A 23,922-nucleotide genomic window follows, 5' to 3' on the forward strand; every position below is an offset into this window, starting at 1 on the left:
GAAATTCTACCTTCAAAATTAATCACATGCTTCTGTAACAGTCAGAGGTATGTCCCCCAAAAGATACACTGTATTCTAGGTCTCTCACTTTTCCCACAAGCAGCTGTACTTTCACAAGAGGGACAGACACCACTGAGAAGACTTTGATTATCTACAGATAAGCCGATTTGCTTTATGGAGTTTTGATTCCCTTTCCTACTGAACACCAGCGATCAGAATCAGGAAAAAAATAATTCATAAATTACATGCAAAGCTATTTGTACTTCTTTAAAAAAAATTAAAAGGAACTGTATTTTATTTATTTATTTATTCTGAGACGGAGTTTTGCTCTTGTTGCCTGGGCTGGAGTGCAGTGGTGGGATCTCTGCTCACCACAACCTCCGCATCCCAGGTTCAAGCAATTCTCCTGCCTCAGGCTCCCAAGTAGCTGGGATTACAGGCGCCCGCCACCATGCCTGGCTAATTTTGTATTTTTAGTAGAGATGAGGTTTCTCCATATTGGTCAGACTGGTCTCGAACTCCCGACCTCAGGTGATCCGCCCGCCTCGCCCTCCCAAAGTGCTCGGATTACAGGCGTGAGCCACCGTGCCCGGCCTATTTGCACCTTTTTTACTTCATATGAGTGCACACTCGGGTTCTTCATTTAAGTTGAAGAAAAGAATGTACAGGTTTTTCGGGTATTGTTTGTTGTGGACGCAAATTTCTACAGCTTTTTCACTTTTCTTCTTCCTCCAGCAGCCCTCTCCTCTCTGCCTCTGAGGGGAGAAAGGGAATGACATCCAGGACAAGAACAAAGAATAGAAGAGGAAAGGTGCTGCTACAAGTTGGAAAGAAGCAGACAGAGGCACGTGGTTGAGTAAGAACCTGGGGGATGGTGAAGGAGAGCAGTCAATGGCGGAGTGCTTAAGAAACTTTGATGAAACTTCTAGTTATATTGAGAGAGGTTCTCTGCCAAGTCAGTGATTAGTTGGCACCTTTGGTATTACCTTTGAGCAGGAGGTACCCGTCCTTGGGGTAAAGGCCATCACTGCTCAAAGAGCTCTTGTCTAAATTCCCAGGGCAGCTCCATGATGAGAGGAGACCATCATCCTTGGAACCCCAGTGTTTAGCACATAGTGAATGGCTAATAAATAGTTACTGGGAACTCAATGTCTGACCCTGAGCCATAGCAGCCTCCACTTGGGATTCAGTATGTCTGGGCTTATCTGGAAGGATCTATTTGCAAAAGGGGCTGGGGAGCCTCCCCAAAGAGAAGTCACTGGAAAAGAGTCAAGCAAATTAGCCTGACCCAGCAAAAAAGCTTAGAGGCCAGTGGAGGGAGAAGTTAGGAGTTCTACAGGGCATTTGTCTCTCAGCTTTGTCTATCTGAGCAGTGGACATTTGAGTGGTGGGAGCCAGAGACATAAAGTGAAAACTGGAGGACTGTTAAATTGCAGCAAAGGGCCAGGCACAGTGGCTCACGCCTGTAATCCCAGCACTTTGGGAGGCCGAGGTGGGCAGATCACCTGAGGTCAGGAGTTTGAGACCAGCCTGGCCAACGTGGTGAAACCCCGCCTCTACTAAAAATACAAAAATTAGCCACACATGGTGGCAGGCATCTGTAATCCCAGCTACTCAGGAGGCTGAGGCAAGAGAATCACTTGAACCCAGCAGGTGGAGGTTGCAGTGAGCTGAGATTATGCCACTGCACTCTTGCCTGGGTGACAAAAGTGAAATTTAGCCTTAAAAAAAAAAAAAATTGCAGCAAGGAGTGAAATGGAGTGCAGTACCAAAAAGGAGGAAAGCCCTCCTCTCTACTTCTGCTTGAACCCTGCACAGAAGGAAGTGCTTTGCCTCCTGCAGTGATCTCCTCCAGGGGCACTATGGATAATGGGGTGACCAGGAGAAACCCGGTCTAAGACAGCCTGAATGTAGACCCTGGTTGGCATTGGGTCATGCATTTTGCAGCTTTGGGGACTGTGTAAATCTCAGAAGTAGATATCCCTGAAGAGGGACAGAATCAAAAAGGGGGAAGGTGACAGATAATCCTTAGTAACTAGCTGAAATGTTTCTAGCTGGAGGCTTTTTGTAGATACACCTTATTCCTAGGAATGATAAGGAGGGAATTTACAAAGGAATGGAAACCTGCAATCACTGGTAGAGGGGTGGTGGTCAGTAAAATACAGAAAATTATACACCCACCTTCCAGAATGAACATGTTGACCCAAGACTTCAAATCCCAGGACTGGGTAAATTTAGTTTACTGTTCAAATAATATTTGAATAATTTCACAGTAAAATTGTAACTCGTTATAACTAGAGCAATAGTCTAAGTGAGTTCTAGTGACAAGTGTTCTAGATTATGTTGGTTGTAAAGCATGGGCAGTTTAGAAAGGAATTCAATCCCTTGGCACCATCCCTGCTTGGCAAGGGCACTCATTAATCAATCAAGGACCTCCCGATCAGCTTAGGGCTGCCAGCACTGCATTTGGCAGAGGAATCAGAGATACTGTGACTGGCAAAAATCAGTGTGTGATTGCACGGAGGAACACAGACAGGCTGGAGCCAGGCACAGGCTGTGGGTCTGAGCATCAGAGAGGGAAAACCCAAGCTAATTGTTAAAGCGCATTTGCTTTAGTTATTTGTCCACTAATTTGTGTCATAATAATGAATATTAAAATACCTTTCCATAATAACTAAAACAAATTAATTTCCCTGTAATTTAATTACAGCAACATTGTCTTCCAGTGTGCATCTGCAGTATAGATGCAGTCATTTTCAAGCATGTGGAGGAGTAGGGGAGAAAGAAAAATGTTGAGTTTTCTTACCTTTGAATTTGAACTGGAAGGGATATTAGTGGTCACCTAGTTCAACTTCATTTTCCTACAGATGACGAAACCAAAGAGCCTCAGTTGAGTGGAAGAGGAAGCATGGGATCCTTCTGCCTTCTCAACTGTAACACTGCCCTATTTATATATGTATGCATTTTTACTTTAATGAGGTAAAATTCACAAAGCATAAAATTTACAATTTTATAATGAACAATTCAGTGGCATTTACTATATTCGCAATGTTATGAAACCACCACCTCTCTCTAGTTCCAAAACATTTTCACCACCCCAAAAGAAAACTGTACCTATTAAGCAGTTATTCCCCGTTGCCTCCTCTCCCAAGCCCCTAGCAACCACCAATCTGCCTTCTCTATGGATTTGCCCATTCTAGATGTTTCCTAATAATGGAATCATATAATCTGTGACCTTTTGTGACTGGCTTCTTTCACTTAGCATGATGTTTTGTACCATTTACCAAGATTTTATTTCTTTTTATGGCTGAATGATAATTCCACTGTGTAGATATACCACAATTTGTTTATCCAGTCATCCACTGATGAGTATTTGGGTTGTTTCCACTTTTTGGCTATTATAATAGTGCTGTTATTAACAAGCATGCATAAGTATGTTGAGTACCTGTTTTCAATTCTTTGGAGAACAGACCTAGGCATACAGTTTTGGGGGCATATGGTAATTTTATAACTTTTTCTTTTTTTTTATTTTTTTTTGAGATGGAGTTTTGCCCTTGTCGCCTAGGCTACAGTGCAATGGCACAATCTCGGCTCACTGCAACCTCGACCTCCCAGATTCAAGCGATTCTCCTGCCTCAGCCTCCCAAGTAACTGGGATTACAGGCACCTACCACCACACCCAGCCAATTGTTTGTTTGTTTGTTTGTTTTGAGACAGAGTTTCGCTCTTGTCGCCCAGGCTACAGTGCAATGGCACCATCTCGGCTCACCGCAACCTCCGCCTCCTGCGTTCAAGCAATTCTTCTGCCTCAGCCTCCCAAGTAGCTGGGATTACAGATGCCTGCCACCATGCCCACCTAATTTTTGTATTTTTAGTAGAGATAGGGTTTCACCACGTTGGCTAGCCTGGTCTCAAACTCCTGACCTCAAGTGATCCACCCGCCTTGGCCTCTCAAAGTGCTGGGATTACAGGCATGAGCTACTGCGCCCGGCCTATGTTTAACTTTTTGGGAACCACCAAACTGTTTTCCACAATAGGTGTACCATTTTACATTTCCAACAGAAATATGGGAAGGTTCCATGGTGTCCTTTTTTATTTCTGATGAAAAATGTCTACATGTCTTCTTTTCCATCAAAGTACTGCCATACCTGAGGTTCTCTTGCTCCTAGCTGGTATCTGAATATTTTTTGTGTGTATTTTTGCCATCCTATATCATCAGAAAGTCTATCATTATTTTGCATGACTTCACTGTGAGCAAAGGCAATCTTATTTATTGATCCATTAAACATTTTTGCAACACTTGTTACTGTGCTAAAAGTTTACAAACATTACTTCAATTAATTCTTATAACACCACCAGGAAATCGGTACTATTCTTCTTCTCCATTATGAAGATGACAACAGTGAGAAATAAAGAGGCTAAGGAACTTGCCCAAGTTCACTCTGCAAGAGAATAACAATGAGGACAAAATTTGAGAGATTCAAATGTAGTAACATGGGGGTGCGGAGGGAGAATCATTTTGAGCCACGTGTCTGGCATGAAACTGTTTCTGCCCTTAAGTACTCTTTTTCTTGTTGTAACTCTAGTTAGAACACTTTCACCTGTAATGACTATTTTAATTATTGGTTTCTTTACTGATATTTGGTGCAGAAGGGAGATAAGCAAAACTTCCCATAAATTATTTAGTACACTACATTAAGAGTCATTTTCCAAACTACAAATTAGGTTTTGCTCTTTGCTCCATTCCAATTATGGCCAAGGATTTCCAGGAATCAACATAAATTCAGTGATGCACAGGTCTGTGGAGAACAGTTGGGAATAAGCTGCCCCTCAATTGCTGGAGTGTGTGTTCCACCCCTCAGGACGCAGGAATGAATTTATTTTAGTGGAGCTGATGAAGTAAGAAGAAGCTTATGAAGTAAATTTATGGTCTGGAGCTCACTGGTATAAAGTGGGTTTAGAAAAGGAAGGATCTGATTATGTCCCTCTCTCTCTGAGGAGTTGAGCTATCCTACCCCTTCCCAGCTCTAAAAGGATGGCAAAGAAAGTTACTTTCTCTATCAGTTCTTGTTTCTCAGCACGTAGACAAGTTTCAGCCTCTCTCATCTGCTCTTTGATCATTCTGGCCATGTGCAGATTCTGAGAAGTGTGACATTATCAGGAATGTTCTTTAATATTTTCCAACTCAGCTCTCATTTAAGCCGAAAATGTCTAAAAAGCCTTTGCATAGATCATAAAAAGTGTCAAATTGTGTCTTTGAACAGTGTTCATTGCATCTTTTTTGGAGTAAACTTTTTATTTAAGAATACTTTTAGACTTACTGGCAAGTCGGGAAGGTGGATACACAGAGTGCCTGTATACCCCACACCCAGTTTCCCCTGTTGTTACCATCTGACATTAGTATAGTACATGTGTCCTAATTTATGAACTAATAGTGATACATTATTAACTAAAGTCCTGATTTTGTTCAGATTTGTTTTTTACCTAGTGGCCTTTTTCTTTTCCTGGATCCTGTTGAAGTTTGCAGAGGTAGAAGTAAGTTTGTAGGGTTTTTAGGGAAGTTTATACCAAATCAGTCTTCTTAGCCCTTTAGGCCTACAGAAACGGTTCTCGAGATCCCCAGGGTCGAAATGAATGGTTACCTACAGAACGTGCCTTCTTCCCTTCCTAAACAGTATATATCAGTGGCTGAAGGTCGCTGGCACCGTTGCTGTGAGGCCCTCTTTCTACAGCCAGGGGTCTCTGGGGTTCAGGTAGCTGATCCCAATCTTTCCTGCTCCTGGCCTGGAAGTGGGAGTAGGTAGTGCTAGGCTCCACTGGCCCTAGACTTTCCAGTTCTGACAGACCTCTCTGCTTCTGTTCATATATTTACCTTCTCCCTCCCTCCAGAGAAAGAACCTGATTGCTCTAAGGCAGTGGGTCTCAAACTCTACTGGCCATTAGAATCACCTGGCAAGCTTGTTAAAACACAAAGTGCTATGCCTTACCCCTAGAGTTTCTGATTCAGTAGGTCTGGGATGGGGCCTGATAATTTGCATTTCTGACAAGTTTCCAGGAGCTGCTTCTGCTGGCCTCAGACCACATTTTGAGAACCACCATTCCAAGCCAATCAGTTTATGGCATTACCCTGGTAACTGTTAGTGGTCTAGAGGTGGGCAGGTGACCTGCACCAGCCAAATCTGGTGGTTGAAAGCCCTGGTTGTACCGCAGAATCACTCGGGAGCTTCTGAAAAATGACTCTCAGCTGGGCCCCACCCCAGATTAATAAATTAATATTTTGAATAAAGCCTTAGGTATCTGCAGTTTGAAAAGAAAAAATAATGCTACATAATATGTTATTAAATAAACAAAATAAAAATAAAATAATAGCAATAAACAAATACAGTCATGCCTTGCTTAACAAAGGGGATACGTTTGGAGAAATGCATCACTAAGCAATTTCCTTGTTGAGAACATCATAGAGTGCACTTACAGAAACCTAGATGACATAGCCCACTATACCCCAGGCTCTGTGGTATGGCCTATAGCTCCTAGCCTACCAACCTGTACAACATATTACTGTAATGAATACTGTAGGCAACTGTAACACAATAGTATTTGTGTAGCTAAACATCTCTAAACAGAGAAAAGGTACAGTTACAATACAGTACTGTATTATAATCTTATGGGACCACCATCCTACATGTGGTTCGTTGTTGACCAAAATGTCATTATGCAGAGCATGATTGTAATGAATACAGCTCTAGCACTTTGGTGACTTCAATGTGCAACAGTACTGAGAACTACTGGCCTGCTTGAACTGAAGAGAATTGATATTAAAGGGAGAGGTCTCTCTCTTTCTTTCTCTTTCTTGCTGCACATGAAGAAAGGAAACAGGCAGCCCAGTGGCCTCTGGCAGCCGTCACATCCCCATGAAGGGAGCCAGTCTCAGGATGCAGCCGACATGGAGGAAGGCAGAGCAGAGTACTGAAAGAACTTGGGACCTTGGTGACATCACTGAGCTGCCTTATCTTACTGTCCCTGGAGCCTGTCCTACCTCTGGACTTCCAGTTATGTGAGATAATACATTTCCTTATTTGTAAAGCCAAATTAAGTCACGGCTTTCAGCTACTAGCAATCAAAAGCATTCTAACAGATAACACCAAAGAAATCTGTGGTCATCCCATAGCCATAATAAACAGTCCCTACCCTTAAAGACACTTTGCCTGGGTGTCTTGCGTTCTGCACATTCCGGAGGACCAGCTTCCCCATCAGAAGTCTGACTCCATGGAAACCAGATGGGGCAACGGGGTGGTTCCAGGGCAGACTGTAGCTGCAGCCCCTCTCCACCTCTAGCCTGCTCATTTCCAGCTCAGAACTTCTACTAATGGCGTTTTTTCTTCCTGAAAAAGGAAATGAACAGGGCAAGACCTGACATTTTACCTTATAGTTAAAATAAATAGTTTTCTTCTTTTACCTAAGCAAACAATCACATAATAGTCAAATTGGAGGTTACAATTGTATTATTCACAAATGGTTTCCTTAAATTGCAAATTTGTCTTCAGACAATGCCTTTCTTAATGTTTATAATAGGAAAATGTTTGTAGAACATAAATAACACTGGAAGCTAGTTGGAACAAAGTAAATGTCCAGCCAATGTTTTATTGTATGCATCTATTATAATGGGTTATGAAATGGAATATAAAGTAAGAGTCCGTGTGTGTGAGACAGAGAGAGAGGTGCCAAGATGTTATTAATGATTGTTTCTGAGTAAGTGGGAATATGGACCTTCTTATGTTCTGTTGTTTGTGTTTCTAATATTTTTCTAATGGGCACATATTGCTTTTGTAGAAAGAAAGAAAAAGAACTTTTTTAAGGATATGAGATTGTTTTGCTACTTAAAAATAATCTTTCACTCCTCCATGGGCTGGCCATTGGCTTGTTTGAGCTAAGTACCATTCCCAGCATCCTGCACACTGCTTTGCTTGAGGTGGCTGAAATCCTGTGAACTACATTTCCCAGATTCCCTTGCTAGCTGGCCCAGTTAGATGCTCCAATGGGAAGCACTGGTGGGAAGCTGCATGAAATGAGAGACCCATTTTTCTTGTTGTTGTTGTTGTTTTGTTTTGTTTTGTTTTGTTCTTTGTTTTTAGGCTCTGGCAAGGGGTGCCGCAGTGACTTGCAGCTGCAGGGGCTCCAGTAGCCTTTAGCAGTTCCAGCAACCGCATCGGTGTCAGGCAGTGGCCAGCTCCAGCAGCATCAGCAGCTTCCTGCACTGTCAGATGCCAGACACTCCTGGGCTCTGATAACATCACCCCCTCCCTGGTATTCCTCCTGCCTTTCAAGTGGCAGTGATTTCCTGCAGATACTTATCTCTAGCTTAGCACATCTTCCCCTTTTGGTTCCTCCAAATTTCCCAACACTGCTAAGACTGATTTCTTATGTTAAATTCCTTCTATTTAAAAATACTAGAATGAGGCCGGGCGTGGTGGCTCATGCCTGTAATCTCAGCACTTTGGGAGGCCGAGGCGGGCAGATCACGTGAGGTCAGGAGTTTGAGACCAGCCTGGCCAACATTGTGAAACCCTGTCTCGGCCGGGCGCGGTGGCTCATGCCTGTAATCCCAGCACTTTGGGAGGCTGAGGTGGGCGGATCACGAGGTCATGAGATCGAGACCATCCTGGCTAACACGGTGAAACCCCGTCTCCACTGAAAACACACACACAAAAATTCTCTGGGCGTGGTGGCGGGCGCCTGTAGTCCCAGCTACTCCGGAGGCTGAGGCAGGAGAATGGCGTGAGCCCGGGAAGCGGAGCTTGCAGTGAGCTGAGATCGCACCACTGCACTCCAGCCTGGGCTACAGAGCAAGACTCCGTCTCAAAAAACAAACAAACAAAAAGAAACCCTGTCTCTACTAAAAATACAAAAATTAGCCGGGCATGGTGGCCCATGCCTGTAATCCCAGCTACTTGAGAGGCTGAGGTAGGAGACTCTCTTGAACCCAGGAGGCAGAGGTTGCAGTGAGCTGAGATCGTGCCATTGCACTCCAGCCTGGGCAACAAGAGCAAAACTCCATCTCAAAACAAAACAAAAGACATACTAGAATGATGTCTGTTTTCCCAACTGGACACTAACTGATATGCTCTCATATCCTCAATTTCTACATCAAATTCACGAGCAAATCTTGTCAGTTCTACTGCCAAATTTAACTCCAACCTCTCCTCTTCCTCTTCTGTCCACAGCTATCACCAGTTCTGATCACCATCATTTCTCACTGCAACAGCCTTCTCTCAGATATCCCTACTTCTGCAGTTGCACCACGTCAATCCATTCTCTACATGGAAGCCACAGCCTTCTTCCTACAGGTTGGTGCAAAAGTAATTGCTGTTTTTGCCATTGAAAGTAATGGCGGCCGGGCGCGGTGGCTCACGCCTGTAATCCCAGCACTTTGGGAGGCCGAGGCGGGCGGATCCTGAGGTCAGGAGATCGAGACCATCCTGGCTAACACGGTGAAACCCTGTCTCTACTAAAAATACAAAAAAAATTAGCTGGGCGTGGTGGCGGGTACCTGTAGTCCCAGCTACTCAGGAAGCTGAGACAGGAGAATGGCGTGAACCCGGGAGGCGGAGGTTGCAGTGAGCCAAGATCGTGCCACTGCACTCCAGTCTGGGTGACAGAGCAAGACTCTGTCTCAAAAAAAAAAAAAAGAAAAGAAAAGAAAAAGAAAAGAAAAGAAAAAAAGAAAGTAATGGCAAAAACAGCAACTACTTTTGCACCAACCTAATAGGATGTCAGCATTGTCCATCTCAGCTCCTTGTTTATTTCCTACATAGTCCCTACTAAAAACTTGACATTTTTGTTTGTCTGTTTGTTTAAATGGGTCTGTTTTATGTCTCTCTCCCATAGGAGTATGAGGGCAGGGACCTGTTCACCACAGTATTTCCAGTGCCCAGCACAGTGCCTGACACAAATCAGCTGTTCACTATATGCTGAATGAATACTCTGCATATTTAACTGTTTCCATATTCATGCATAGAAATGAAGAAAATTTGATTTAATTTCAGTAAAGTCTGTACTGTTAGATGCTTTGATTGCTGTGTTTCTCTAGAGAATAAGCCACAAGTTAATTAAAATCTTTAAAAGCAGGAATAAAAAAATAAACATTTTTGGAAAATAGACCAAGTGGATAAAAAATAAATAAAAAGCTGAAAACATTTTCTGAAGATGTCATAGCAAAATTTTCTACCAAGTCTAATTTGGCATAAATCCAAATTCTTCTGTTGACAAATTTGCTTTGACCTAAATTGATTTAACTCTATTAGCTAAAGTTGATGCAGTTCTCTAAACTGGTTTCTAAGTCACTTTTAAGGCTCTGTGAAGGACAACCAGAGATTTTCACTTACAATCAGATCAAGTTCTAGAAGCAGTTTTAGCTGTTGCTTTCTTCAGTTAGGCATCTGTTCCATTCATTCAGACAACAAATGTTTTCTTTCATTCTTTCCGTGTGCCAGGCACCGTACTCAGTGCCAGATGCACACACAAAGAAGACAGACAAGATCCCTGTGCTTCTGAGGACCACATGCAAAAGAAAGACAATAAGCAAGGAAGTACATGAATGAGCACGACAATTTCAAGTTGTGATTGAATGCTGTGAGAAAGTGAAACAGCTAAATGCAATAGGTGTGGAGGGGTACCACCAAGTCTGTAGTGGGAGAAACTTTGCCTGAGAAGGCAACACTTGCCATGAGGCCAGAGTTACCAGAAGGAGCCAGCAGGGCCATGTTGAGACTTTAAAAGTCTTACATGCCCATGAATGTTCATTGCAACACTATTCACAACAGCAAGGACATGGAATCAACCTAATTGCCCATCAATGACAGATTGGATAAAGAAAATGTGGTACCTATATACCATGGAATACTATGCAGCCATAAAAAAGAACAAGATCATGTATTTTGTGGGAACGTGGTTGGAGCTGAAGGCTATTATCCTTAGCAAACTAATGCAGCAACAGAAAACGAAATACCACATGTTCTCACTTATAAGTGGGAGCTAAATGATAAGAACTTACGAACACAAGAAGGAAACAACAGACACGGGTCTACTTGATGGGGGAGTGTGGGAGAAGGGAGAGGAGGAAAAAAGATAACTATTGGGTACTGGGCTTAATACCTGGGTGAGGACATAATATGTACAACAAATTCCTGTGACATGTGTTTACCTATGTAAAAAAACTTTCACATGTACCTCTAAACCTAAAATAAAAGTTTAAAACAATTATTTTTAAAGAGAGACTTTAGAGGTCTTAAACATGGTGATATTATAGTGTCTTCTCTCTCTTCTAACCCAAGTAATTAAAAATAAAAATAATCAACCAAGCCTTAAAATAAATGCAAACAGCCGTGCATGGTGGCTCACACCTGTAATCCCAGCACTTTGGGAGGCCGAGGCTGGTGGATCATTTGAGGTCAGGAGTTTAAGACCAGCCTGGCCAACATGGTGAAACCCCATCTGTACTAAAAATACAAAAATTAGCCAGGCATAGTGGTGTAGCAGGACAACCCGCAGACAAAACTCCTCAGACACCAAGTTAAAGAAGGAAGGCGTTTATTGGTCTGGGGCTCAAGAGCCAAGTTCTCCGAGTGAGCAATTCCTGTCCCTTTTAAGGGCTCACAACTCTAAGGGGGTGCACGTGAGAGGGTCGTGATCGATTGAGCAAGCAGGGAGTACGTGACTGGGGGATGCATGCACTGGTAATTGGATCGGAACAAAACAAGATAGGGATTTTCACAGTGCTTTTCTATACAATGTCTGTAATCTATAGATAACCAATTAGGTCAGGGGTCGATCTTTAACTACCAGGCCCAGGGTGTGGCACCGGGCTGTCTGCTTGTGGATTTCATTTCTGCATTTTAGTTTTTACTTCTTCTTTCTTTGGAGGCAGAAATTGGGCATAAGACAAAATGAGGGGTGGTCTCCTCCTTTAGTGGTGTGCCCCTGTAATCCCAATTACTCAGGAGGCTGAGGCAGGAGAATCGCTTGAGCCTGGGAGGCGGAGGTTGTAGTGAGCCAAGATCGCACCACTGCACTCCAGTCTGGGTGACAGAGTGAGACCCTATTTCAAAAAAAGAAAAAAAAAAATTTCAAACAAGGTCAACACAATTCTGCTTTCTTCCCAATGGCAACTACTTGAATACTTTTATGATAATATCTAAAAACTCTTTTAAAATTATTTTCTTGTTTTAGGTCCCTGCTGATTCTCCAAATATGTGTCTAATCTGTTTACTGAGTTACATAGCACTTGGAGCCATCCATGCAAAAATCTGTAGAAGAGAATTCCAGGAAGAGGGAAGAGCAAATGCAAAGACGGGTGTGAGAGCTTGGTGCATACAGCCATGGGCCAAATAAAGTTTCCTTGGAATAGCCATGCCTGTTCTTTCACATGTCATCTGTGGCTACTTTCACACTTGTATGACCCTGAGAGTGATTGATTGCCTTAAACTTTGTTGCTTTTATGGCCTCACTAGTGTAGCCAATCGCTGCCGCACAACAGCACAGCAGACACGGTATCAGGCAAAACCTAAAATATGTGGTCCATTACAGAAAAAATTTGCTGACCCCTGGGCTTGCTTATTTGTTTATTTATGAAGTGAGATTAGGAGCTGTTGGAGACTTTTTAGCTGTGGAGGATGCAGGACTTCATTTTTATTGTTAAAAAGGTGGCGTTGGCCGTGGCGTAGAGAATGGATTTGGGGGTAAGTCACCACAGAGGCAAAGAGAACAGGATGATGCTTTGGTGCTAGCTGCTGGGGCTTGGAGTTGGGTGAGAGCTGTAAGCATCAAATCTTCTGAAGGGATCAACCCTCATGTAGTTACAACACGGGCTCATTTTTCTCTTGAAAGGGCTCTAAGAGTCCTTCACACAGTGTCCAGCTCTTCTCAGTAGAGGGCTCACTCCCACAGGACTGCTGCCACTTTGCAAGCAATTGGTTGTCACCTATACTTCTGATCAACTGGCTATAAACCGGGTTCCCACCACCCACTCCTCCAGTTTGATTAATTTGCTAGGATGGCTCACAGAACTCAATGAAGCACATTTCGTGAATAGCCAGATGAAGAGGTGGATGGGGCAGGGTATGGGGGAGGTGCTACCGAGCTCCCAAGTGCTCTCCAGGAACACCACCCTCCCAGCACCTATGCATGTTCAGTGACCCGGAAGCTCACTGAGGATTGTTCAAGAGTTTTTACAGAGCTTAATCTCCATCGCCCCTCTCCCTTTCCTGGAAGCTGGAGGGTGGGGCTGAAATATCCTACTCTCTAATCCTCTCCACACTTGGTCTTTCTGGTGACTGGCCCCACCCTGACTTATCTCATCAGCATAAACTCAGGTATGATCAAAAGGGGCTCATTATGAATAACAAAAGATGCTCTTATCACTCAAGAAATTCCAAGGGTTTTAGGAGCCTATAGCAGGTACTGGGGACAACGATCAAATATATATACTTTTTCTTTTTACTTGGTATAATTAAGCAACTTTTATTTGGTGTTCTATAAGAACTTATTTCTTATTATGCCACAAATACCTTTTGAGTCTTCCCATTGATTAGCCCTCTTATTTTAGAGGCCTTTGACAGTGTTTCTGCCAACTTTAGGCCTTAGGAAAAGCCTCTGAAACTTAAACTTTGGTATCCCATTCAGGTACCAGATGTCTTGAAAAGCCCCCTAGAGCCTCTGTAAGCCCTCAGAGCCACAAGGAACACACCATGGCTGCTGGTACTCATTCTTCAGCTTCTCATGGTGACAAGCTGGTGAAAACCCTGGGGAGCTAAGAGTGGGGGACTGGTGCTGAGACTACTCCTTGCCACCCCAACCTCACCCCAACCCACACTATGCCCCTGTTCCAAGGTCCTCATGGCAGGGCACACAGCCTTCTGGGCTTGGCAGATGCACCTACCCGTGTGGGCTTCCCTGCTCGAGCGCTGAGTCCTGATGTGAGGCAGGCGTGTGCCCCTTTAGTGTGATCCCCAGCAACGCAGCCTCTTTTCTCTAACTTGAGTCGGCCGCCTTTCTGGTAGCTGGCACCTCATTCTGCCTCTACTTTTTTCTGCCAGTACAGTTGGCCCTCCATACCTGCGGGTTCCACATCCTCAGATTCGGCTGATCACAGATCAAAAATGTAGTTACACCTGCAATGGTTGCTTCTGTCCTAAACATATGCAGGCTTTTTTCTTGTCATCATTCCCAAAACAATACAACAACTATATACATAGCATTCACTTTGTACTAGGTGTTATTAGTAATCTACAGGTGACTTAAAGTACACAGGAGGATGTACTTAGGTTATGTGAACCCACAAGTATCTGAGACAGGTCTCAATCCATTTAGAAAATTTACTTTGCCAAGGTTAAAGACACGCCCGTGACAGCCTCAGGAGGTCCTGAAGTCATGTGCCCAAGGTGGTTGGGGCACAGCTTGGTTGTATACATTTTAGGAAGACATGAGCCATCAATCGGTAGGTGTAAGATGTACATTGGTCCAGTCTAAAAAGATGGGACATCTCAAAGTGAGGGCTTCTAGGTCATAGGTAGATTAGGGACAAAAGGTTGCACTCTTTTGAGTTTTTGATCAGCTTTTCACTGAATACGCAATTTACATGTGAGAGTGGGGTGGCGGAATAGTCACTTATGGCTTAGTCTGGCTCAGTGAGTCTGCATTTTTACATAAACAATAGGGAGGAGGAAGCAATCAGATATGCAGATATCGGGTGAGCAGAGAAATGACTTTTTAGTTCTGTCGGTTGTCTGTACCTGTTAAGATAAGTTATCAGTTTACATTGCCAGGGCAAAATTCAACAGAACCATTTTAGGGAAAAGAACTTGACGTCCACAAGGAATTTCCTTGTGAAGAAATTGTGAGGGAGGTATGTAGCTTTTTATCTTTGTAGCTATCTTATTTAGGAATAAAATGAGAGGCAGGTTTGCCTGACTTCATTTGGCTTAGTGATTCTGGAGTCCTGAGATATGTTTTCCTTTCACAGTTATATGGAAATCCTACATGATTTTATATCAGGGTGTATTAGTCCATTCTCAAGCTGCTATAAAGAAATACCCGAGGCTGCGTAATTTGTAAAGAAAAGAAGTTTAGGCAGGCATGATGGCTCACACCTGTGATCCCAGCACTTTGAGAGGCCAAGGATGGCAGATCACCTGAGGTCAGGAGTTCAAGACAAGCCTGGCCAACATAGTGAAACCCCGTCTCTACCAAAAATACAAAAATTAGCCAGGTGTGGTGGCACATGCCTGTAGTCCCAGCTGCTAGGGAGGCTGAGGTAGGAGAATTGCTTGAACGGTGCGGGAAGAGGTTGCAGTGAGCTGAGATCGCTCCGCAGCACTCTGGCCTGGGCGACAGACTGAGACTCCATCTCAAAAAAAAAAAAAGAAAAAAGAAAGAAAGAAACAGAAAAGAGGTTTAATTGACTCACAGTTCCACATGCCTGGGGAGGGATCAAGAAATTTAAAATCATGGCAGAAGACACCCCTTCACAGGGTGGCAGGAGACAAAATGAGTGCCAGCAGGGGAAATGCCAGACCTTTCTAAAACCGTCAGATCTCATGAGAAATCACTCACTATCACAAGAAAACGGCATGGGGAAAACCACCCCATGAATCACTTACCTCCCACTGGGTCCCTCTTATATTATGTGAAGATAATGGGGATTACAATTCAAGATGAAATTTGGGTGGGGACACAGCCATACCATATCACAGGGACTTGCGGATCCTCAGAGTTTGGTATCTGTAGGGGTCCTGGAACCAATACCCCACAGATGCAGAGGGAAAAACGATTGGGAAAAAAAGTGGAGGGGGCTGCAGAGGGTGATGGAGGTTGCAGGGTCTGACAAAATTCCTTGACTGATCAGGAGTGGCTGGTTTCTGCCATATTTCTTTTGTTTATGCTCAATATAACTATATTCAAGGTTGAATTCAATTTTAAAGAAATAAGCCGCTTTCTCCCAAATCATTGTGGATTTGAATTGGAATCTTTAATGTGGGCACCCCCTGAAGGTGCCTTCACTTTATAAGTCTGAAGGCAAATCAGATGAAGGCAGAGCCTCAGAGGCACCACAAAATCATATTAATAACAAAACTTATATAAAATATTTTTAGCTATTTTTATTCATTAAAGAGAAGTCAGGAAGGGGAAGGAAGGAAGGAAGGGAAGCAAGCAGGCAGGAAGGAAAGAAGGAAGGGAGGGAGGGGGAAGAAGGAAGGAAGGGCTAAAACAAGGGTAGCCTAAAGCTGTCTCCTTACATATTTAAGTTCAGCCTAAAGGTTTTTCTGTGTCATAAACTATACCAAGAAGAGGTGTAAACAGACTGTAGCCTACACTTGGGCCAATCACCGAGTTTTGGCCAATCAAATGTAACCAACTGCTCTGACCGTGTTCAAAAAAGGCAAACACTGAGCTGTAACCAATTCAGCTGTTTCTGTTCGGTACCTCACCTCCATTTTCTGTATGTCACTTTCCTTTTTTTGTCCACAAATCTTCTTCCACCACGTGGCTGTGCTGGAGTCTCTGAGCCTATTCTGGCTCAGAAGGCTTCCCGATTTGTTAATCACTCATTGCTCAATTAAACTCCTTTAAATTTCATTTGGCTGAAGTTTGTTTTGTCTTGTTTTGTTTTGAGATGGAGTCTTGCTCTGTTGCCCAGGCTGGAGTGCAGTAGCGTGATCTTGGCTCACCGCAACCTCCACCTCCCAGGTTCAAGCAATTCTCCTGCCTCAGACTCCTGAGTAGCTGGGATTACAGGCACATGCCACCACACCCAACTAATTTTTGTATTTTTAGTAGAAATGGGGTTTCACCATGTCGGCCAGGCTAGTCTGGAACTCCTGGCTTCGGGTGATCCACCCACCTTGGCCCCAGAAACTGCTGGGATTACAGGAGTGAGCCGTTGCACCTGGGCGAACTCAGCTGAAGTTTTTCTTTCATCAGAAGGAAGGAAGGAAAATTAGAAAAGTAAATGGAATCATGTCTTACTAAACACAGTGGCACTACTCTTAAGCCTGCCTCTCCATTTTCCAAATGTTCCATGGCTTGCCTCCCTTGCTTTAAAAAAAAAAAAAAAAAAAAAGTGGTCAAAAAAACCCACATAACTTCACTTCTTGATTTATGTGACTGTGATGCTTCCTGCTAGCCTGGTTTACTCCCCATTTGGCCTCCTCAAAATTTCTCCAAACCTTCCCAGCAGCAGCATCAATTTTGTCTGACAACTGGCAAAAAGGAAACACATAAAAAGTGAATACTCAGGCAATTTTTAAAAGATGAGAACTGTTTAGAGGCTGCTTGCCTCCAAGAAGACTGAGGAGCTTAGAGAATGATCTGGGAATGTCTTCAGTGTATTGCTATCTTCTTGATAAACGTGAGATGAAGAAGGGTAGCTGCATTTCAAATTAGAGATCAGAAAACCCAGGAAGAGGAAATGACTCTGGAGTTAGGATCCACTAGTCTGAGCTCCTTAGGGGCACTTCAAGGGCTGGACGAACTAGGCTAATAAAGGCAGGGAGCTGTGATTAAATGGATGAAGGACACCTGAACTTTGCCTGCAGCGTTTAGTCTTCATGTGAAAGTGAGAGTGGTTTTGGAGCCTTAAGGAGAACGGGGTGGAGGGCTATGCAGGATTGGGGACTCATGCATTGAACAGAGAAATAGTGGATTTCAAAGTGGTGGAGCACATCATAATCACCTGTGGCACGTTTTTCAAACTCTCAGTTTTGTTCCATCCCTGTTCTCTATTGCACCCCACTGCCCATGTTCTCTTTTTTAGTTTTAGGTAAACAGCTTAGTTTTCCTCAGAAAACTAAAAATAGTACTACCATATCCCCCTCCTATCACTGTGCAATGGAGCCTGTGTTACTCATAGGAGATTATCTATCTCCCAGTTGTGTTAAGGTTAGGAGTATATCCAAGCTTTGTGGGTCCTGAAACTGATACAATTTTAGGGAGCCTCTTTAAGAAAATAAATACAATTTCTATAAAAATTACAAAACATTGATGTGAGAAATTAAAGAGGACACACAGAAATGAAGAAATTTCATGTACATGGATTGGAAGAATCAATATGATTAAAATGTTCATACTACCCAAAGCAATCTAGACATTACAATCCCTATCTAAATACAAATGGCATTCTTCACAGAAATAGAAAAAAAAATCCTGAACTTGATATAGAACCACAAAAGATCCAGAATAGCCAAAGCTATCCTAAGCAAAAAGAACAAAACTGTTGAAATCACATTACCTGACTTCAAATTATATTACAGAACTATAGTAACCAAAACAGCATAGTACTGGCACAAAAACAGACACATAGACCAATGGAACGGAATAAAGAACACAGAAACAAATTCACACATCTACCATGAACTCATTTTCAACAAAGGTGCCAAGAACATACATTAGGGAAAAGACAGTCTCTTCAGTCAGCAGTGCTGAAAAACTGGATATCCATATGCTGAAGAATGAAGCTAGCCCCCATCTCTCACCATATACAAAATCAAATCAAAATGGATTAAATAATTAAATCTAAGACTTTAAACTATGGAACTATTCAAAACAACATTGAAACTCTCCAAGACATTGGACTGAGTGAAGATTTCTTAAGTAATACCCCACAAGCACAGGCAAACAAAGCAAAACTGGACAAATGGGATTACCCAAGTTAAAAAACTTCTGCACAGCAAAGGAAACAATCAAAAAAGCAGAGAGACAACCCATAGAATGGGAGAAAATATTTGCCAACTATCCATCTGACAAGGGATTAATAACCAGAATATATAAGGCACTCAAATAACTCTATAGGGAAAAATCAAATAATCAGATTTAAAAATGGGAAAAAGATCTGAATAGACATTTCTCAAAAGAAGACATACAAATGGCAAACAGGTATACGAAAAGGTGCTCAACATCACTGATCATCAGAGAAATGCAAATCCAAACTACAATGAGATATTATCTCACCCCAGTTAGAATGGCTTCCATGCAAAAGATAGACAATGATGAATGCTGGTGAAGATGTGGAGTAAAAGGAAACCTCGTACACCGTTGGTGGGAATGTAAATTAGAATAACCTCTATGGAGAACAGTTTGGAACCGTTTGGTTTTTTTTTTTTTAGTTTTAGTTAAACAGTTTATTTTCCCTCAGAAAACTAAAAATAGAACTACCATAGGCTCCAGCAATCCCATTGCTAGGTATATACCCAAAAGAAAGGAAATCAGTATATTGAAGGGATATCTACACCCCCAAATTTATTGAAGCACTATTCACAATAGCCAGGTTTGGAAGCAACCTAAGTGTCGCCAACAGATGAATGGATAAAGCAAATGTGGTACATATACACAATGGAGTACTATTCAGCCATAAAGAATGAGAGCCCATCATTTGCAACAACATGTATGGAACTGGAACTCCTTATGTTAAGTGAAATAAGCCAGGCACAGAATGACAAACTTTTTATGTTCTCACTTACTCGTGGGAGCTAAAAAAAAAAAATTAAAAAACAATTGAACTCATAGAGATAGAGAGTAGAGTGAGGTAGGCAGAGTCAGAATGGTTAGTGAGTACAAAAACATAGTTAGATGAATGAACAAGAGCTAGTAATTTCATAGCACAACATGGTGACTGCAGTCAACAATAGCTTATTGTAGATTTAAAAATAACTAAAAGACTACAATTGTTCGTAACACAAAGAAAGTATAAATGCTTGGGGTGATGGATACCCCATTTGCCCTGATGTTATTATTATACATTGTATGACTATATCAAAATATCTTATGTACCCTGTAAATATATACACCTACATACTTAATGACTTCCAGTTCCATCCATGTTGTTGCAAATGATAGGATCTCATTCTTCTTTATGGCTGATTAGTACTCCATTGCGTACTATTTACCCACAAAAGTTAAAAATTTAAAAAAACTTTAAAAATTAAAATTTAAAGAGAAGATAAATACAAAATAGAGAATATAAATGCCTATAGTCAACATAAAACTCATTCAGAGCACTCCGGGGCCACATACAGATCTGCATCATTCATTTTAGTAATGGCGTGATGTTTCATTGTGTAAATACACTATAATTTACTTGCCCACCCCCATTGATAGATCTGTATATTGTTTCCAGTCTCTTGCTATTACACTCTATCCAAGGTTGCCATGAGTACTTTTGTACATATATCAATTCCCATACTTAGGAGCATATCTGAAAGGCAAATTGTAGAAGTGAAATCACCGGGTTAAAGGGTTTGCGCATTTCTAATTTTGGTAAATATTACTAAATCACTCTCTATAGAAATTGTTTCAGGTTATAGTCCCACCAGTATAATATGAGGGAATCTGTTTTCCACACCCTTGCTGATACAACGTTATTATCAATATTGTTTTATCTTTGTCACTTTGACAAGTTAAAAAAATTATTTCTCTCTCCTTTTTTTTCACCATCAGTGAGTCTGAGCACTTTTTCACATATCTGAGCCGCATACGTAAGGTTCTTCTTGTTGTTATTGTTTTGATGATCCGTTCATATCCTTTGCCAGTTTTTTTTCTATTGGGTTATTGAATTTTTTCTTACTGATTTGTAGAAATCCTTTATATTTTAGGGAATTTAGTCCTTTGCCTATTATGTGAGTTTCAAGTATTTTCCCCAGTCTTTTGTTGGTCTTTTGAGCTGGCTTATATGGCCTTTGCCATAAATATATTTTTTAAATGTCATTAAATTTAGCATTCCAGGAATGGGCTATTTTAGCTTTGGTGGTCAGTGAAGGCTCCTCTGAAAAGGTAGCATTTGAGTGAAAACCTACATTTCATGCCACAGGCAGGAGACAAGTGCTGTAGTCAGGAGGCTCTGGGGCAAGAATGTGCTCGGTGTCTTTGGGGAACTGAAAGAAGCCCTGGAGAACACAATATACAATGGCACACCAGGAAGCAGCGAGTCACACCAGGCCCAGGTAGGGAGGTTTGGAAGCCAGGGACAGACATGGGCTAGCTTTTGGGCCCCAGAGAGAAACCAAAATCAATGGGGAAAAAAAATGATGTGAAGGCAATTTTAGGTTCTATTTAACTATTAGACGAACATTCCAATAATTATCACAGTCCAGTGTGCAGTGGACTCCAGGGGTATTTGTCAGCTTCTTTCCTGTCCCTGAAACTTCTCAGGCAGAAGTGTACAACACAGCTGGGTGGAAACACTGTAGAGGAACTCAAGCGTCAGATGGGGGTTTGACTAGTTGACATTTATCTCCAGTCTAAGCTTAACAAGATTCTGAGATTTTCTGCGGTGTGTATGCCCCTGCATTTGTCTTTCCTTACGGTTTCTCTCATTTTCTCTTCTTTTTTTTTTTTTTTTTTTTTTTTTGAGACAGAGTCTCGTTCTGTCGCGCAGGCTGGAGTGCAGTGGCGCGGTCTCCGCTCACTGCAAGCTCCACCTCCTGGGCTCACTGCAAGCTCCACCTCCTGGGTTCACGCCATTCTCCTGCCTCAGCCTCCGAGGTAGCTGGTACTACAGGCGCCCGCCACCATGCCCGGCTAAATTTTTGTATTTTTAGTAGAGACGGGGTTTCACCGTGTTAGCCAGGATGGTCTCGATCTCCCGACCTCGTGATCCGCCTGCCTCGGCCTCCCGAAGTGTTGGGATTACAGGCGTGAGCCACCGCGCCCGGCCCTCAATTTCTCGTCTTAAATATACTTTCTTTCTTTCTATTATCCTCCCCCGTGTGATAGTACTGCCAACGGTTTATTCCTGGCTCCACCGATACCTCTAAAGGCCAAGTTTATATACTGTTTACATGGAAATATCTTTCTATTTTCAGTGACACCTGTTTATATCTATGGCTTTCACATCTTGCACATACCTGACACAGGAACCTTCTTTGACCAGGAGTTTCTGAGGACAGGAACCACATCATTTCCCTCCTGTGTTGCATCCGGGTACAGAGAGACGGAGCCACTAGGCACTCAGTAATCAGGTGATACTAATATGCATTCACAGGCTGTTTTTGCAAAATTGCTAATGACAGACAGTATGGTTTCCTCTTAACAGTTGAGATCTAGGAAAAGTGAGGGTAAAGAATGCCCTGAGGAATCAGGATAGGAAACTGAGTTGGAAGCCTTCCCTACAGATAAGTTAAAGCCATAATTATGGATGGAATCACTAAGGCAGGATGCAATACGGAGGATACAAGAAGGCATGAAAATAAAGAAAACATCCATGAGATCTCTAGCATAGGAACACCTTAAAAACTGGGAGATGCCCAATAAAAAAACAAGTCCTAAAATGCTTTTTTAAAATCCACCCTGGATTTTGTGGGAGATGGGAGTTGTCCTGCCTCAAACACATTTAGTACAATTAGATATACAAACATAAAGAATCCTACATTTTATGATTTGCTCACTGTTTAAGTTTTACAATTGTTTGCATACACAAACAAAGGAAAACATTAGCAAATGGGGAGGAGGGGTAAGCAGCCCAAAATAGCAATGCACAGGAGTTGATTTTCTGCTTTTTAAAAAAATCTGAAAATCCATTCCACATGACAGCTAATTCATTTTACTCCTTGCTTACCATATATTCTTCTTATCAATGGGTACATTAAAAAACAGCTACAAAATTGTTATTATAGAACAAGGTCAAACAAAAAGAAAAATATACAGAGCATAGTGAATATTTCCTATGTAAATCCTGAATTTAGAGTACCAAAAGCCAGTAGAGATCTGACTTATGCTAGGCCCTTGAAAAAGTTTCTACTTTCTTTCTCTTTTCTTTTTTTTTTCTTTTTCTTTTTTTTTTTTTTTGAGACAGAGTTTTGCTCTTGTTGCCCAGGCTGGAGTGCAATGGCACAATCTCGGCTCACTGCAACCTCTGCCTCCTGGGTTCAAGTGATTCTCCTGCCTCAGCCTCCCAAGTAGCTGGGATTACAGGGATGCGCCACCACACCTGGCTAAATTTTTTTTGTATTTTTAGTAGAGACAGGATTTCACCATGTTGGCCAGGCTGCCCTTGAACTCCTGACCTTAGGTGATCCACACGCCTCAGCCTCCCAAAGTGCTGGGATTACAGGTGTGAGCCACTGCACCCAGCCAAAACTTTCTACTTTTCTGCTTTCTGAGGCTTTGAATTTAAAACTTTTTTTATTCACTCTTTGCCAACAGGACCCCAGTTCTGACTATCAGTAGTTGGTGAGTGTGTGAGACTTGGAGCAAATCACTTCCCCTCTCTGGGTCTCGGGATCCTCTCCTACTGAAGGACACAGGATTTTACAGATTCTCCCAGACACTGTCTCCTATGGTTCTATGAAAACTTTACTTTCCACTGCCTTTTCCCATTCATTTTATGGTCTAGGAAAGAGCTGCTGAATTTTCAAGCAATGCTAGGATTCTGTAGAAGGAGATACATCTGGTCTGCTGGTGCTTTTCTTAAAGTAATATACATATGTTCTGTCCATAAAACATCCCAGCAGTGTCTTTCTGCACCTTCTCCTAGAAGTAGGCACAACTGCTGTCTCTGTGATAAGATCACACAACTCCAGAAGCATAAAAGTCATTTATGTTGTGAACCGAAAGGCCATGGCTTGATTTTATTTTCAATCAAATCTAGCCTGATCATAAACGAATCATTTGGAGCAACTAGATTTTGAGTTGCTCCAAATGTTTTTTAGTTTACAATTGTTTTTATTTGTTCTTTGACACTAATGGTAATAATAAACAGTAAACCATTCACAGAACCTACATTTGTGTAACTTATGTGGTGCATGTCCATTTGATGAACCTTGATACTTAGGAAATGTGGAATCCCATAAGAGCAGGTTTCCTCAAGGCAAACCACTCATGAAAAGAGTCAGAAGTTTGTGTCTAATTCCTGTTTTAGAAATGTTATAAACTTGCAAA

General features: G+C 42.2%; 1 long non-coding RNA gene across 1 annotated transcript in view; it reads right to left on the reverse strand.

Moving 5' to 3' along the window:
• Positions 1 to 11,569: 11,569 nt before the first annotated feature.
• LOC129393792 (uncharacterized) overlaps positions 11,570 to 23,922 on the reverse strand; it is a 263,111-nt gene continuing 250,758 nt past the window's right edge. Inside the window, exon 3 of the long non-coding RNA XR_008620837.2 lies at positions 11,570 to 12,094. This is a non-coding gene — a long non-coding RNA (uncharacterized LOC129393792). The remainder of the gene's footprint in view (positions 12,095 to 23,922) is intronic.

The sequence above is a fragment of the Pan paniscus genome, chromosome 15, assembly GCF_029289425.2.
Source record: "Pan paniscus chromosome 15, NHGRI_mPanPan1-v2.0_pri, whole genome shotgun sequence".
In the NCBI taxonomy this organism is placed as follows: domain Eukaryota; kingdom Metazoa; phylum Chordata; class Mammalia; order Primates; family Hominidae; genus Pan; species Pan paniscus.